The sequence below is a fragment of the Rutidosis leptorrhynchoides genome, chromosome 7 (assembly GCF_046630445.1).
Source record: "Rutidosis leptorrhynchoides isolate AG116_Rl617_1_P2 chromosome 7, CSIRO_AGI_Rlap_v1, whole genome shotgun sequence".
Classification (NCBI taxonomy): Eukaryota; Viridiplantae; Streptophyta; class Magnoliopsida; order Asterales; family Asteraceae; genus Rutidosis; species Rutidosis leptorrhynchoides.
The window spans coordinates 18,174,140-18,188,469 of record NC_092339.1 but is presented as its reverse complement, the minus strand read 5'-3'; the positions used below and the strand labels follow the sequence as shown (position 1 = coordinate 18,188,469).

Below are 14,330 nucleotides of genomic sequence, written 5' to 3'. Positions count from 1 at the left end.
TATATATATTCATTATAATGGAAAAGCTTGAAATGGCATCAGCCAAAGACTTGTTTTCTTCTCCTGAACTCAATCCTATTGTAATGTACATCCTTTAAAACCATTGATGACTAATAGAGAAGGAACAGACCATGGATATAACTTTACACGAATTTGTATAATATTATTAATATATGTGAGAATGACTCTGAACCTAACTGGATATGTATTCTGATAGCAATGAAGTATTCACTTTTTTCAACATAGAATCCACTTTGTCGCTATAACATCTCGTTAAACATAACATTTACTAAAAATAAGCCACACATTCCACCCTTTATTATAAACAATATTTTAAATACCCTTGATTGGAGTACTACTACCACATTCAATAATTGAAGAGTATAGTAAAAAAAAATAAAGTCTTTATCTAATTGTATAACAAAGCTTAAAAGTTTTTTTTTTTTTTTTTTAAAAAGACAACAAAAAGATGCAAAATTACCCATTATAAGGTGTACACCACATATTCTCATAAACCCCAACTAATCATCTCCATCCTTCTTACCCCAACTAATCATATCCATCCTTCTTACCCTGTGCTAATCTCACAGGTTTGTAATCGGTATATGCAATACGTAATTGCAATAATTATGTCAAACACTCTTAAGAAATGAAATGAAAAAAAAATAAAAAAAATACTAAATTCAGGAAATCCATTCTTTCTAAAGATTTGATAACCTCATCAATGTAACTTTCCTCAAAGTTTGAAGTAGCGGTAGGAACGTAGATTATAAGTTAAAAAATAAAGTACATATCCAATAAAATGAATATAATGAATATGTAGGCATCATAGAAGTATCCAATTAATATATTCATAATGAACTAAATCACAATTGCGGGCAAATTGAGACAAAAAAGCGTTGATTATGTTCGTATTCGTTGTATCTTCTAAAAGTGTCTTCACATGATTGATCGCCTAAAACAAAGAATAACATTAGTTGTAAGTTCCAAATTAAATTATAGTTAACCATGTTAATGCAATATAATTTCCACGTAGTTTGATCAGCCCGCAACTTCGTGATGCTACTTATATCAATACAGTTTATTGCTCCGTTAGTTTTCTAGAATATGAAAAGAAAAGGAAAAAAAACGTTAATAAGAACTAAAAGGAATGCACATAATATGTAATATTAATCTGTCCAGCTACGATGAAAAGTTGAGTAGTTACTTTCATATGTATTTAAGATAAATCACATCACATAATGTCTCCAACCCAAAAGCATATTTAGGTCCCAAGACAATTAGTCAAAATGGTAACTTAAACAAAAGTCCTCCATTTAAGGTTTTCCAGTTACTACAACTTCCTAAAATTTATATAATGCGAGTATATGATTATAAATCATGTATATATGTACACCTCGAATGTTTACTTGAATGAAAGGGAATTGTATTGTGAGAGCAATACGGCCTGGAATGACCTCTTCTTGACTCGTACCAAGATCGCATTTACCCATTAACCAACCCAACCATTTTGACACCTCTAAGAGGCAAACATTGCAAGTAGGGATGACAATGGATCGGATATGGAGCGGGTGATGCCGTATCCATATCCATATCCATTTAGTTTTTTTCCATCCATATCAATATCCATATCCGTTTAGTTTCAGACCATCCATCCATATCCAGGGGATTAAGCGGGTTAATGGATATCCAATGGATATTAAAAAAATGTTATGATATTTTCTAATATGCGATTAAAATAAAAACGTAGTATAGCAAAAATAAATATAACATAACATAATTAAAATCTATCCATAAAAATGTATAATCTTTGTCAAAGATCTAACAAAATTTGTTAAATTTTACTATAAAACATGAATTATGAAAAATTAAATATAAAATTTTGTAAGTTTATTTTGTTATATATGCGTGTTTTATTGTAATCTATTATAGTTATTTCACAATAATGTTGAAAGCAAAATATAAATCTAACTGTAAATGAACTTATAATAGTAAATATGTAAGCATATCCATATCCATTTAGGTTCATCCATATCCGTATCCATATCCATTTAGGTTCGTCCATATCCATCACGAAGCGGGTGGATCGGGTGGATATCCACCGGATCGGGTGGCCATTGCCATCCCTAATTGCAAGTGTGTGGTTAGAAAGATGCTCAGACTTCCTAGCTACTTCGTGAAACTGCTCTGAAACATCATAAAATATGTAAACAGCAATCCTTCTTTTTTAGCTGTTATGTCCTTCCCCTGAATCAAGTAAAAGTTGATCACTATTACGCAAAACAAAGACTACATAGAATTCAAAATGGGTTCTAGTTGTCTCGAGCATAGTATAAACACAAATAGAAAGAATACATGCCGATACATATTCCATTAACCATTGATATTACAACCTTGATCAAGTGATCGTGCATAATAGCATTTGTTAATTTATTCCACATGACACATAGATTTGGCTGAGATCCTATTATTTATATTTATATAAGTTAACATTCAACCATCTACATATAAATCTACAATCCACATGCATATATAGACCAAAAGATAAATGAAACTAAACAAACCTTTCAGTAACAAATCATTCTCTTTCGCTCTACTTTCGGCTATCCACATAACATATTCCAACTTTAAGTTGTGCGAACAGATATTTCACATGGCAATGGATGACGCGGAGCTGCACTTAAACCTAAGAAATAGCCGAAACAAAGCAACAAAGTCCCTACTATGGGTGCAAAAGTCAGCATAGAGTCAACGAAGAAGAGGAAAAAATAAAACTAATCACCTATCTAAGTTTCCAGGCTTGTAACTCCGAAAATCCAACTCTATCAAAATAAAGACGCTTAGTTTTATTTGACTAATCACTTATCTGAGACTCATCCTTTCCATGAACAACATCAAGCTCAACAAACACGAAAGGTAAACATCAATCGTCAATCAAAACATTAAAACATTCACTTAATTGAGTTGAACAACCAATATCATAAATACTTATGAGCCATAATTGGGTATAAAAACCTGTTAGACCAGAATATATTAATCTGAATGTGAAGACCCGTCCTAATCCATCCGGACGAATACATTACAATTGATTACATCGCGAGGTCAATGATACATTTTACAAACATTGCATTCGTTTTTAAAAAGACAATCTTTCATTACATCGAAAGTTGACAGCATGCATACCATTTCATAATATATCCAACTATAATTGACTTAATAATAACCTTGATGAACTCAACGACTCGAATGCAACGTCTTTTGAAATATGTCATGAATGACTCCAAGTAATATCCTTAAATTGAGCAAATGCACAGCGGAAGATTTCTTTCATACCTGAGAATAAACATGCTTTAAAGTGTCAACCAAAAAGGTTGGTGAGTTCATTAGTTTATCATAAAGAATCATTTCATAATATTAATAGACCACAAGATTTCATATTTCAAATTCTCATAAACATACGTCCCATGCATAGAGACAAAAATATCATTCATATGGATTGAACACCTGGTAACCGACATTTACAATATGCATATAAGAATATCCCCATCATTCCGGGATCCTCCTTCGGACATGATATAAATTTCGAAGTACTAAAGCATCCGGTACTTTGGATGGGGCTTGTTGGGCCCGATAGATCTATCTTTAGAATTCGCGTCAATTAAGGTGTCTGTTCCCTAATTCTTAGATTACCAGATTAAAAGGGGCATATTCGATTTCGAACATTCAACCATAGAATGTAGTTTCGATTACTTGTGTCTATTTCGTAAAACAGTTATAAAAGCAGCGCATGTATTCTCAGTCCCAAAAATATATATTGTAAAAGCATTTAAAAAGGGAGCAAATGAAACTCACACATATAAATATTGTAAAACAGTTAATAAAGCATTTGCATGTATTCGCAGTTCAAAATGTATTTCAAAAGCATTTAATAAAGCAGTTGTAAAAATAGCGCATGTATTCTCAGTCCCAAAAATGTAAAGAGTAAAAGGGAGCAAATGAACTCACCATACTGTATTTTGTAGTAAAAATACATATGACTAAATTGAACAATGCAGGGTTGGCCTCGGATTCACGAACCTATATCATTTGTGTATTCATTAATATACATAACGTAATCGAATAAGTTTGTATATATATAATTTACTAATTATATCATTTTTATATTAATAACATATATACGTCTCATATATTCATTTTGTATATAAAATATAAATTTTGTTATGTTACAAGTATTAAATATATCTTTATATATATATATCATTTGGTTATTAAGATAATCATTATACTAATACTCAATTAATATTTGTAATGATAAATATGATAATGATAATACTTAATATTAGTAATAATGATAATAATTTTATAAAAAAAAATTATTAATTTTTTTCTGTTAGTGTTAGTTATGTTAATAATTTTTAGTAATTACATAATACTAATAATCATTATAATGTATATAATAATACTTATAAAAATAATGATAATAATAATAATGATTATTATACTTATAATAATGACAATTATAATACAATAATAATTATAATACTAGTAATGATACAAATAATAATATTATAACTTATAAAATGATACAAGTATTAGTTTTTAATGAATTAATAATAAATTTTATGATTTTTATAGAAATTATAATAATATTCATATTATTCATAATTCATAATTCATATTCATATCATAATCATAATCATAATAATAACAATGATAATAATACTACTAACTACTAATACTACTAATACTTAATAATAATATCAATCAATAATCAATAATAACAATAATAATAATAACAATAACAAGCTATAATAATAATGATGATGATGAAGGAGCTACCTTCAAGTAAAATCGGCCAAAAAAAAATACTGTTCCCTCAGAGACTCGAACCCATGACCTCTCGCAAACCCGAACACACTTGTACCGTTGGGCTGCAGCTACGTTCTTGAATTAAAGTCCACGATAAATTCTTTAACATGTTAATACTACAAGCCCAATTCAAAAATTCTATTAAGTCCACCAAGCCCAAATCTATCCTAAATATCTTTAATCCACTTGAGTGATTATATGGATTCAAAAGTCTGCTAGCATCATTCGTAAGGTTTTAACTGCATCAACATCACTATCCTTTCTATCATCTTCTCCTCATCGTATTTGTATCTTAATGAAATAGGAATACGATAACCTCGATTAATCATTATCATATGTTCAAACATCATCCAATTCGTATACCCTCTAAAACCTATTCGTCATCATAATCTTTATCTAGTCATCTTTGTCTATTAAAAGTCTTTTAATACCAAACAATGGGGCACCCAAGAATTTAATCCATTTGATGATTTTGGGGTGTCTCGGCCTACCACCAGACGCGAACAAAAAAAAAAAACAAATAAAGCAAGTTGCATTTGATTTAAATGAAGTTAAGTGTCCAAATGGTAGGTCACTATTACTCCGTATTCTTTTAATACTGAAGGTAATACTCAGTTTTTTTTTTTTATATATTTGTGGAAACATCACACAAATAATTGCGGTCTTCAAATCATAAAACTGGTAGGCCTATACCGATAGCAATAGCAGTTTAAAAAAAAATAATAATAAACGATTTCTTTTGCTTAAAAACAAACGAGTGGGGTTCGAATCGTTGTCTCATTTTCTTTACAGCTCATTTCCTCATTCATTGCATAATCATCCTCTTTCTTTATAATATTCGATCAAAGGATAACGAAGCAACAGCAAAACGATAAAAAGTGGTTGTATATTGTTGTCTTCGGCCCACGAAAGAAAAAGAAACAAAATAATTAACACAACCAAATGGGTGTTGATAAATATAAGAATGGTTATTGGTCTTGTGTGCGTGAGTTGATCCCGAAAACAGAAACAGAAAAGTTGCAACTGACAGCTATCATATCGATGGTGATATGGTTTCATGATGGTGGTTCGAATGGTGGATGAGGCGATGGTGTTGATACAGGTGTGGTGGTGCCGGTAGAAGCTCACGGTGGTGAGGTGATTGGTGGTGACCGGCGGTTCATGGTGGATGGTTGAGGTGGTTGTACATAACAAGAGAAAGATAAAGATAGTTGTTAAAGAAAAAAATTGATTATGGTTATTGATAGAGGTGATACTTGTGAGCATCAAATAATAAGGGAGTTCTTTATCAATAAAAAAAAATGATGGTGATGTATTTGTTTTGGTGCTCTTGGTTAACGACATAAGCAAAAAATAATAGTAGTGGGTATCAAATAGCAAATATGTGGGGTGTGTTCTTTGACTAACAATCAAAAGAAAATAAATAAAAAAAACGAACGGAAGGAGTAATATATGTGGTTATATGCATGCATGTGTGATTGTAGGGTATCAAACAAGAATAGCAAAAAGATCATAAATATATCTGTGTGCTGGTTTTCAGAAAACCGAAATATAATATAATACTTTAATCCTCACAAATAAAGTATTTGATCATAATCTGATATCACGTAATGAAAAGGTAATAGTGGGATGGAAATGAATATTGAATTTTGGAAGAAAAAAATAATAAACTAAATTGATTATGAAAAGGTAATAGTGGGATGGAAATGAATATTGAATTTTGGAAGAAAAAAATAATAAACTAAATTGATTAAATTTCACTTCAACTTCACCTGGTGGAAAATATTAATCATACAACTTTAATAATTATAATGGGGTCATTTGATACTATAAGGCCTAATTAAATATTACTACTTGACACTATAAGGTGGCTTCGCCGTTTCAATTAGTGGTATATATCGAACAAAAAAAGGAAAGCAAAAGTGACAGCAAATTGAGAAAAGGTTCGCTAGTTGATTAGTCTTGATTTTTGAAAACAATGAAGTAATACATATGTAATTTTATATTATAGGTAGATGCATGCATATCCTAAAGTGATAGGAAGTAACAAAAACGTTAACATCATAATATTAAATTCAAATCCACATTTAAGAGAAGAAAGCTCCCATTTTGTATTTTTTTATTACCGACAGTTTCAACACGGACATTAGTTCGTTCTCCGTTGTTAATCAGTGGCGGATTAAAAGTCTTTAGAAAAATCCCATATTTTTAAATTAACTATATTTATTTATTTTGGTCATTATGGTATAAAATTCAGTCATTAACTATTAAATAAAAATTACATCAATTATTCACTCCCAACCCCAAGTAAAATATAAAAAGTTTTAAAATTTAACAAATATCTTCTAAATACATTTTTAATAAGTCTATAATTTATAAAACTCATTTTCGGATTATTGTTTATTTTAAAATCTTATAAGTTCCTTTTTTTTAACTAGTTTGCTACCCATCTAATGACAATTGAGCGTTACCTTCGTTTACTACATAACTTCGAAATCACAAAATATATATACTTTATGTATATATATATATATATATATATATATATATATATATATATATATATATATATACTTTTTAAATAATAATTATTAAATCTTATTACTAATTTACATAATTAAATCTAACAATTACAATATATATTATATCATATTATTATTTATTTATATATATATATATATATATATATATATATATATATATATATATATATATATCTACAAACAATCGTATAGTGAGTCGTCGGGATAGTCAAATGTTAAATGAATTCATGAAAACATTTCAAAATTTTGAGATTCAACTTTACAGGCTTTGCTTATCGTGTCGGAAGTATATAAAGATTGAGTTTAAATTTGGTCGAAAATTTCCGGGTCGTCACACTGAATGTGACTGGTTCAAGATGTAACATAGTTGACTCCTCTATATGATCAATCACACATATAGATCAACACTTATACACGACAATTTAACACAAAAGATTATAGGTAAAAAAACAAACTAAAAGGGAATTAGGTTTTTGATACCTCTGTTTGTGAGCTTTTTCTTCAAGACTTGCACTAACTTTTTTCTTCTCGTCCTTGTCGATCAGATTTGTCTTTTTCTCAGTTTCTTCGTTGTAGCATATTGATTTTTGAGTCTCTGTTTCTCGTCAAGTGTATCCCCTTACTATAATATAAAGCCTTGCATTTTAGTACATATAAATAAGTTAGAGATATAGATAATGCTTACACATGTCCTCTTAAGAATCGCAAAAAGATATCCTTTTCGTTATACATTTTATCAGTTGGAGCTTGTGAAAAGAGAAAGAAGTCAATCAAAATTATGTATGAATTGTCCTACACACCTTAAATTGATTACACCATACGACGACTCTTCACTGTACAAAGTTGTGGTGCATTGAATCACTTTAGTTATCACTGTCTAGCTCGTGTTTTGACTTCTATTTGTCTTATCTACATTGATAAATTATCAAATGATCCCTTTTCGATATTATATGCAGCTGTTTTTTGATTCCTGCCCAGACCACCATCAGTTGATACAAACCCATCAGACCAACATTAGTTGTTAAAAATAGTCCCTCAAACTTTAGACTTAGGCGAGTAATTTCAGTTTGCAAAAATGCTAAAAACCATCTAACATAGAAAATGAGCTAATATACAACACCATTTTATCTAAGTCATAATTTTTTCCCACCGAAGTTTTGAAATATTTTAAATGGGCACTAAATATATTAAAACTTTATAAAACTTGTTTATAAGCCACAAATTACTAATAAAAAAAATAAACTTGTTTTAGCAAATGCAAACACCCCACCAGATCAAATACTCACAATTTAAGTCTACATATAGTGTGTGTGAGGAACAAAAATCAAAGCACTATATAGAAAATGTCACATACAATGGTCTATATAGTCTATGTAAATAAAGACATGCCAATGGTAGGGATTGTCGTAATGATCTCACCAAGCTTGAGCTTCTACAGAATGGAGGTCGTACCAGATGCATCAAAACCCACCATAAAAAAACACATCTCTTTCTTTGGAAAAAGCCAGCTAAAGAGTTACAAATAAGAATCAGAAATAGCATTAGTATAATGGAAGATAAATACACAAAAAATAGTAACCACAACAAAATACGTTACCCAAATGAAGAATAGAACACCAAACGCATATTTGAATCCAAAATATAACTGCACACAATCTGTAAAAACCACAGAATAAACTATCAGTATGTGTTCACATATATTAACTTCAATATAAAATTGATTACAACTTGGGAACAATTTAAGTAACAACACATTATAAAATTGATAACAACTTTGGAGCAGTTTAAGATTACCGAACGACAACCGATTATCGAAGTTTTTCTACTCATCGTCTCCATTTTGATAACCTGAACCGATTATAAGTATCTGAATTGATTATAGAAATTTACGATTGGAATGACTCGATTAAATGGATTTTTCGTTGACATATGAATCGATTATGAGCCATGAAATTAGAAAAAAACATACCTGATAGTAAAAATTTCGCAGGATACGGGCTGGAGGAGGACGATCTCGATCTACAAATACTCTGTATGTTACCCTAATCGATATCGCAACCAACAATATATTAGTAACAAATCAAGTCGTGCGATGTTTGAATCGTGATTGAGAGAGAGAGAGAGAGAGAGGGGGGGGGGGGGGGGGGGGGGTGGGGGGGGGACGGTTTAATGGTTCTAAGAGGGGTAAATGGTTAACCCTAATTTTGAAAAACCCAGAGAGGACACCGTAATTGTAATTGTAGTGGACACGTGGCGTTATAAGATAATTAGAGATAATAAATCAAGATTAATTAGAAAATTAGAAAATTGTGAGGCTTAATGTGAGAGTGACACGTTGGATGTAACTTACTGATTTATGAGGTGTTTGTCTTTGCGATTTGAACTTGATTTTTTGATTATCCCGTTTACAAAGCGGGAATAATTTAGTTTTAGTGTTTGGTAAATAAAATGAAAAAATTGATTTTTTCCGTTTGTTGGGTTCCAAATCCTGGAAATCAAGAAGTATGTAGCTAGTTACTACACGGAAAACGCAATTCTTAACATCACTATTTTTACGGTTGTACCCCTATAAAATACCTTGTACTAATACCCTCTATTACCATTATTTATCTGTCAGTCTGACTTCAACTCTTTTAGCTTCCTTTTTATTTTTATCTGACTCCATCAATATGTCTAACATCATATTGTCATTTGATTGTGACTATTCTCACTGACATTGACTTTTCCGAAGCATGAAACAAATTTCATATAGCTGTAGAACTATTTAAATAAGTGTAAATTTTTTCACTACTTAAAAGTAATACTCCGTATACCGTAATGTTGTTCTCAAGTTATATGTTGATATTCTAATTCTAAAGTTATACGTTGTATTTGATAAATTTATCATTATTAAAATCATAAAAAATGTATCATTAAAATATTAAATCTATATTTTATAATTTTAAAAGAATGTCTCTTTTGGTAATTTTACACATTAAGTTATCAAATAATCTGATTTTCCAAACACTCAATAAACCGATTATTTAATTATTGTGATTTCAAACAGCATAATCAAATTCAAACACCATTTACTAAAATCACGTTTTGCTACAGCTGATTATTTGATTATAATTATCTAAAACGCATAATCAAATTTCAAAACGCTAATCCAAACACCCCTTAGTAAGATAGAAGAAAGATACTAAATATCAAAGATCGCTACAAAACCACAGAAACCCTAACCCTAACTACACCGCCATAATCGAATTCGCAATCACCATAAATTTAGACCGCAAGAGAATGGAACCTGCATATCCGGCCGTTGTTGATAATCATGTTAGACTTATTTATTACTCCTACATTAATGTGTCCTAACCTATTAATGATAAGTCACCATCTTATTGATATGGTGAGATCACAAGATATCATTATTAATAACAAGTCACCATCTTAGTGATATGGTGAGATTACATGTTATCTTTTATGATCATACTTAAATACCATAATAAATGCACTTAACTAATCTTGATGGGAGATATTAAGTTGCATACTCTTTAATATTTGGAGTTGATCCCTCCTTGACCTCTCCTATAAATAGAGGCTCATTCTTCACCTCTATGTACACATAACAACAACACATTACAATTAATCTAAGTCCATCACTAAAGGAGAGGATTAAGTAGAAGATCAATCATCCTAGTTGTGTTCTTATGGCTTCATCTTTCCATTCAAGTAAGCCTTACATCTTCATGTCTTAATCTTTATATTATGAATTACATGATTACTTAATTATGATGATATATTCAACATGTGGTATCAAGAGCAAATAAATCACATATATTTATATTAAATCTGAAATATGTATATATATGTACATATATTGAATGAGACAATATTTTAGATAAACATATATGATGATGATCCATTATATGTCATGTAAGATATTGGCATAATATTGAGTTTGCAATCAACTGGGTCAATGGTCACATTTTTCACAAGATCCACATATTCACCTCAATATCAAGTTAGTTCATAAGAATTTCCCAATTCTTAAATCTTCAATAAGTGAAGATTTGAACACGTAAGTTAATTAACCTACTCATGTCGCACGAAACTACATAGCTATACTAAACATAAAAAAAAAAAAAAAAAAACTAAATTAGCTGGCTCCATTCTTGCGATGATTTAACAAATCATATTTGATTGATTAAAAAAAAAAATTACTTGTCTTTGAGATAAACCGCTGTTGAATTTTATTTTCATATTGCAAGAATTGTTCGAATTGATGAACAACAATTAAATTCTTGGCATGTAAACACGGATTTGTATCTGCCGATGTGATTCGTGTATACGATTATGATTAACCATGATGATCGCACATACAGATCACAAGGATTTCTGTAATTAAAAAAAAAAAAATCCTGAAAGTTTTTGGGTAACGGTAGTGTATCTATTTTATTTGGGGATTGTGAAGAGGTTTTCAATTTTAGGGATCAGATGTGTTTTAAGAATGGAGATGCCTAATTGTCGTAAGGCTTTAGGCAGACACCCCTGACCCCATCTTGCATATTTAAAATGCAAGAAATGACCACTCATCACTTCCCATTAAAACTTGCCTGAAGGATAATGTTATAATTAAATAAGTTACCACTTAATTTCCATCTTTACGAATTAATTACTATTGTTTTATTTGGTTTCACTTTCCATTTAATAAAAGGGAGTATTACGTAACCAACTAATGCATCAATAAATTAATGTTAGTGTCTTAATGATTTGTTAATATTTTATTATGATTGCATCTATTTTGATTTCACATTATGAAGTAATATTTAGATTTACCTGTCTGCAATCTATTTTGATAACTAATTGAGTAAAATTAGTTTATTATAGGGCATTACGGAACATGTTTATGTATTTTTTTTTATTAACATGTTTAATGGCTACCTAATTATTAAAGATTAGTTGTCGGCCCAACGGAAGGCTACTAGTTGAAATAACTACAGTGAATGAAAAGTCATATTAAGTTACGTTTTGTGTCTAAGAATTGTGGGATAGCCCAACGGTGACCCATAATTTTTGAGACATCGTACGGTATTTAGCAAATTACTTATAATTAGTTTACTTATATTTCTGCCCAACGGTGATGTATTTGTAAATTAATTTTGCATTACTTAATTAAGAAGTTATAAGTGTATTGTTGATGGAACCAACGAGAAGTCAATGATTTCACCAACTTCTTTAATAAATTTAATCTTGTGTTGTGATTAAATTTATATATTTATATATACCAACTTTTGTCCTATAGTTGGTGTTATTAATATTAATACAACGTCACTAATATAGTTTTTTTTTTTTGTAACTTATTGTTGTACCATGAAAATTATTGTAGTCCTTATTGAGCGTAATAATGAGCATTTTATTTCAGCTTTAACACCCACTGCTATTGCAAACTGTATTCCTCGCATAGAACACTTGAACGGAACTAATTTTGCATCGTGGAAAGATCAAATTAAGATTTCCCTCGGCATAACTGATTTGGACTATGCTTTAAGATTTGATCAACCTGCACCTCTTACCGATGAAACTATGGTTGAACAAAAGAGGACTTATGATATATGGGAAAGATCAAATCGCATGTCCCTAATGATAATGAAGAATTCTATATCGCCCGCTATTCGAGGAGCCATTCCTGACTCCGAAAATGCTAAAGAATTCTTAGAATTTGTCGAGGAACAATTTAAGGGCTCATCTAAATCTCATGCGAGTACCCTTATTCTTAAGATGCTTACCACGAAATATGATGGTGTTAGTGGGGTACGTGAGCACATCATGATGATGAATGACATGGCCTCAAAATTAAAGGGCATGGACATGGAAATATCTGAAGGTTTTCTCGTTCACTTCATTATGACGTCTCTCCCTTCTCAGTTTGGTCCTTTTAAGATCAACTATAACACTCAAAAGGAGAAATGGAAAATGAGCGAGTTGATTGCCATGTGTGTCCAAGAAGAGGAAAGGTTGAAAATTGAAAAACCCGATGTTGCTCACCTCACCACCGCTAAGACTACTCGTAAGAAAGTTTTCAAAAATAACAAAGGTTCAAAATGGGAGAAAGGAAGTTCCGCAAAAGAAAGTCCTTTAAAGGCAAGTGCAAGTAAGGGCAAGGAAACGGGTCCAAAATGTAAGTTTTGTAAGAAACATGGACACATTCAAAGAGAATGCCCAAAGTTTCGAGAATGGTTAGACAAGAAAGGTCCGTATATATCATATATTACTTATCATGAATGTTTTTCAATTAATGTTCCCTCTAATACTTGGTGGGCTGATAGTGGTGCTATGGTTCATGTTACTAACTCATTGCAGGGATTCCTTTCAAAAAAGCGGCTACAAAAGGGGGAAAGAATCATTAAGGTCGGTAACGGAGATGAGTTACATGTTGAAGCTATTGGGACTCTCTTATTAGTTTTAGAGGGTGGTTTCAATTTGTACTTAAATAATACACTTTATGTTCCATTAATGACTCGGAACCTTATTTCCGTTTCTAAACTTGATCGTTTTGGTTATGATTTTAAGTTTGGGCATAATTGTTTAGAAGTGTATTTTGATTCTCATGTTGTCGGTATTGGTTCATTAGAAAATGACCTCTATAAGCTTCATTTAGATAACAACTTTGCGGAATCCCTATTGACCATGGACGTAAATGTAATCACTAATGGAAAAAGGAAAAAACTAGAAAATGAAATCTCCTCAAGATTGTGGCATAAACGTTTAGGTCACATATCAAAAGACAGAATGCAACGTCTAACTAAAGAAGGAATTCTTCCTACTCTAGATTTTTCCAATTATAACCAATGTATTGAATGTGTTAAGGGAAAATTTGTGAAAACAAATAAGAAAGGATCCACAAGAAGTAAAGAACTTCTTGAAATTATTCATACT

The 14,330-nt window shown here is 30.6% G+C and overlaps 1 long non-coding RNA gene across 2 annotated transcripts; it reads right to left on the bottom strand.

Moving 5' to 3' along the window:
- Positions 1-2,010: 2,010 nt before the first annotated feature.
- LOC139858217 (uncharacterized) lies at positions 2,011-9,516 on the bottom strand. 2 transcript variants are annotated; one of them, XR_011762851.1, is made up of 7 exons: positions 9,382-9,516; positions 9,207-9,279; positions 9,010-9,068; positions 8,802-8,920; positions 8,213-8,382; positions 7,893-8,048; positions 2,011-2,247 (listed from the first exon to the last, which is right to left on the bottom strand). It is a non-coding gene; the product is annotated as an uncharacterized lncRNA (long non-coding RNA). The 2 variants fall into 2 exon arrangements; XR_011762852.1 differs by having other exon boundaries at positions 9,207-9,260.
- Between the last annotated feature and the right edge of the window lie 4,814 nt (positions 9,517-14,330).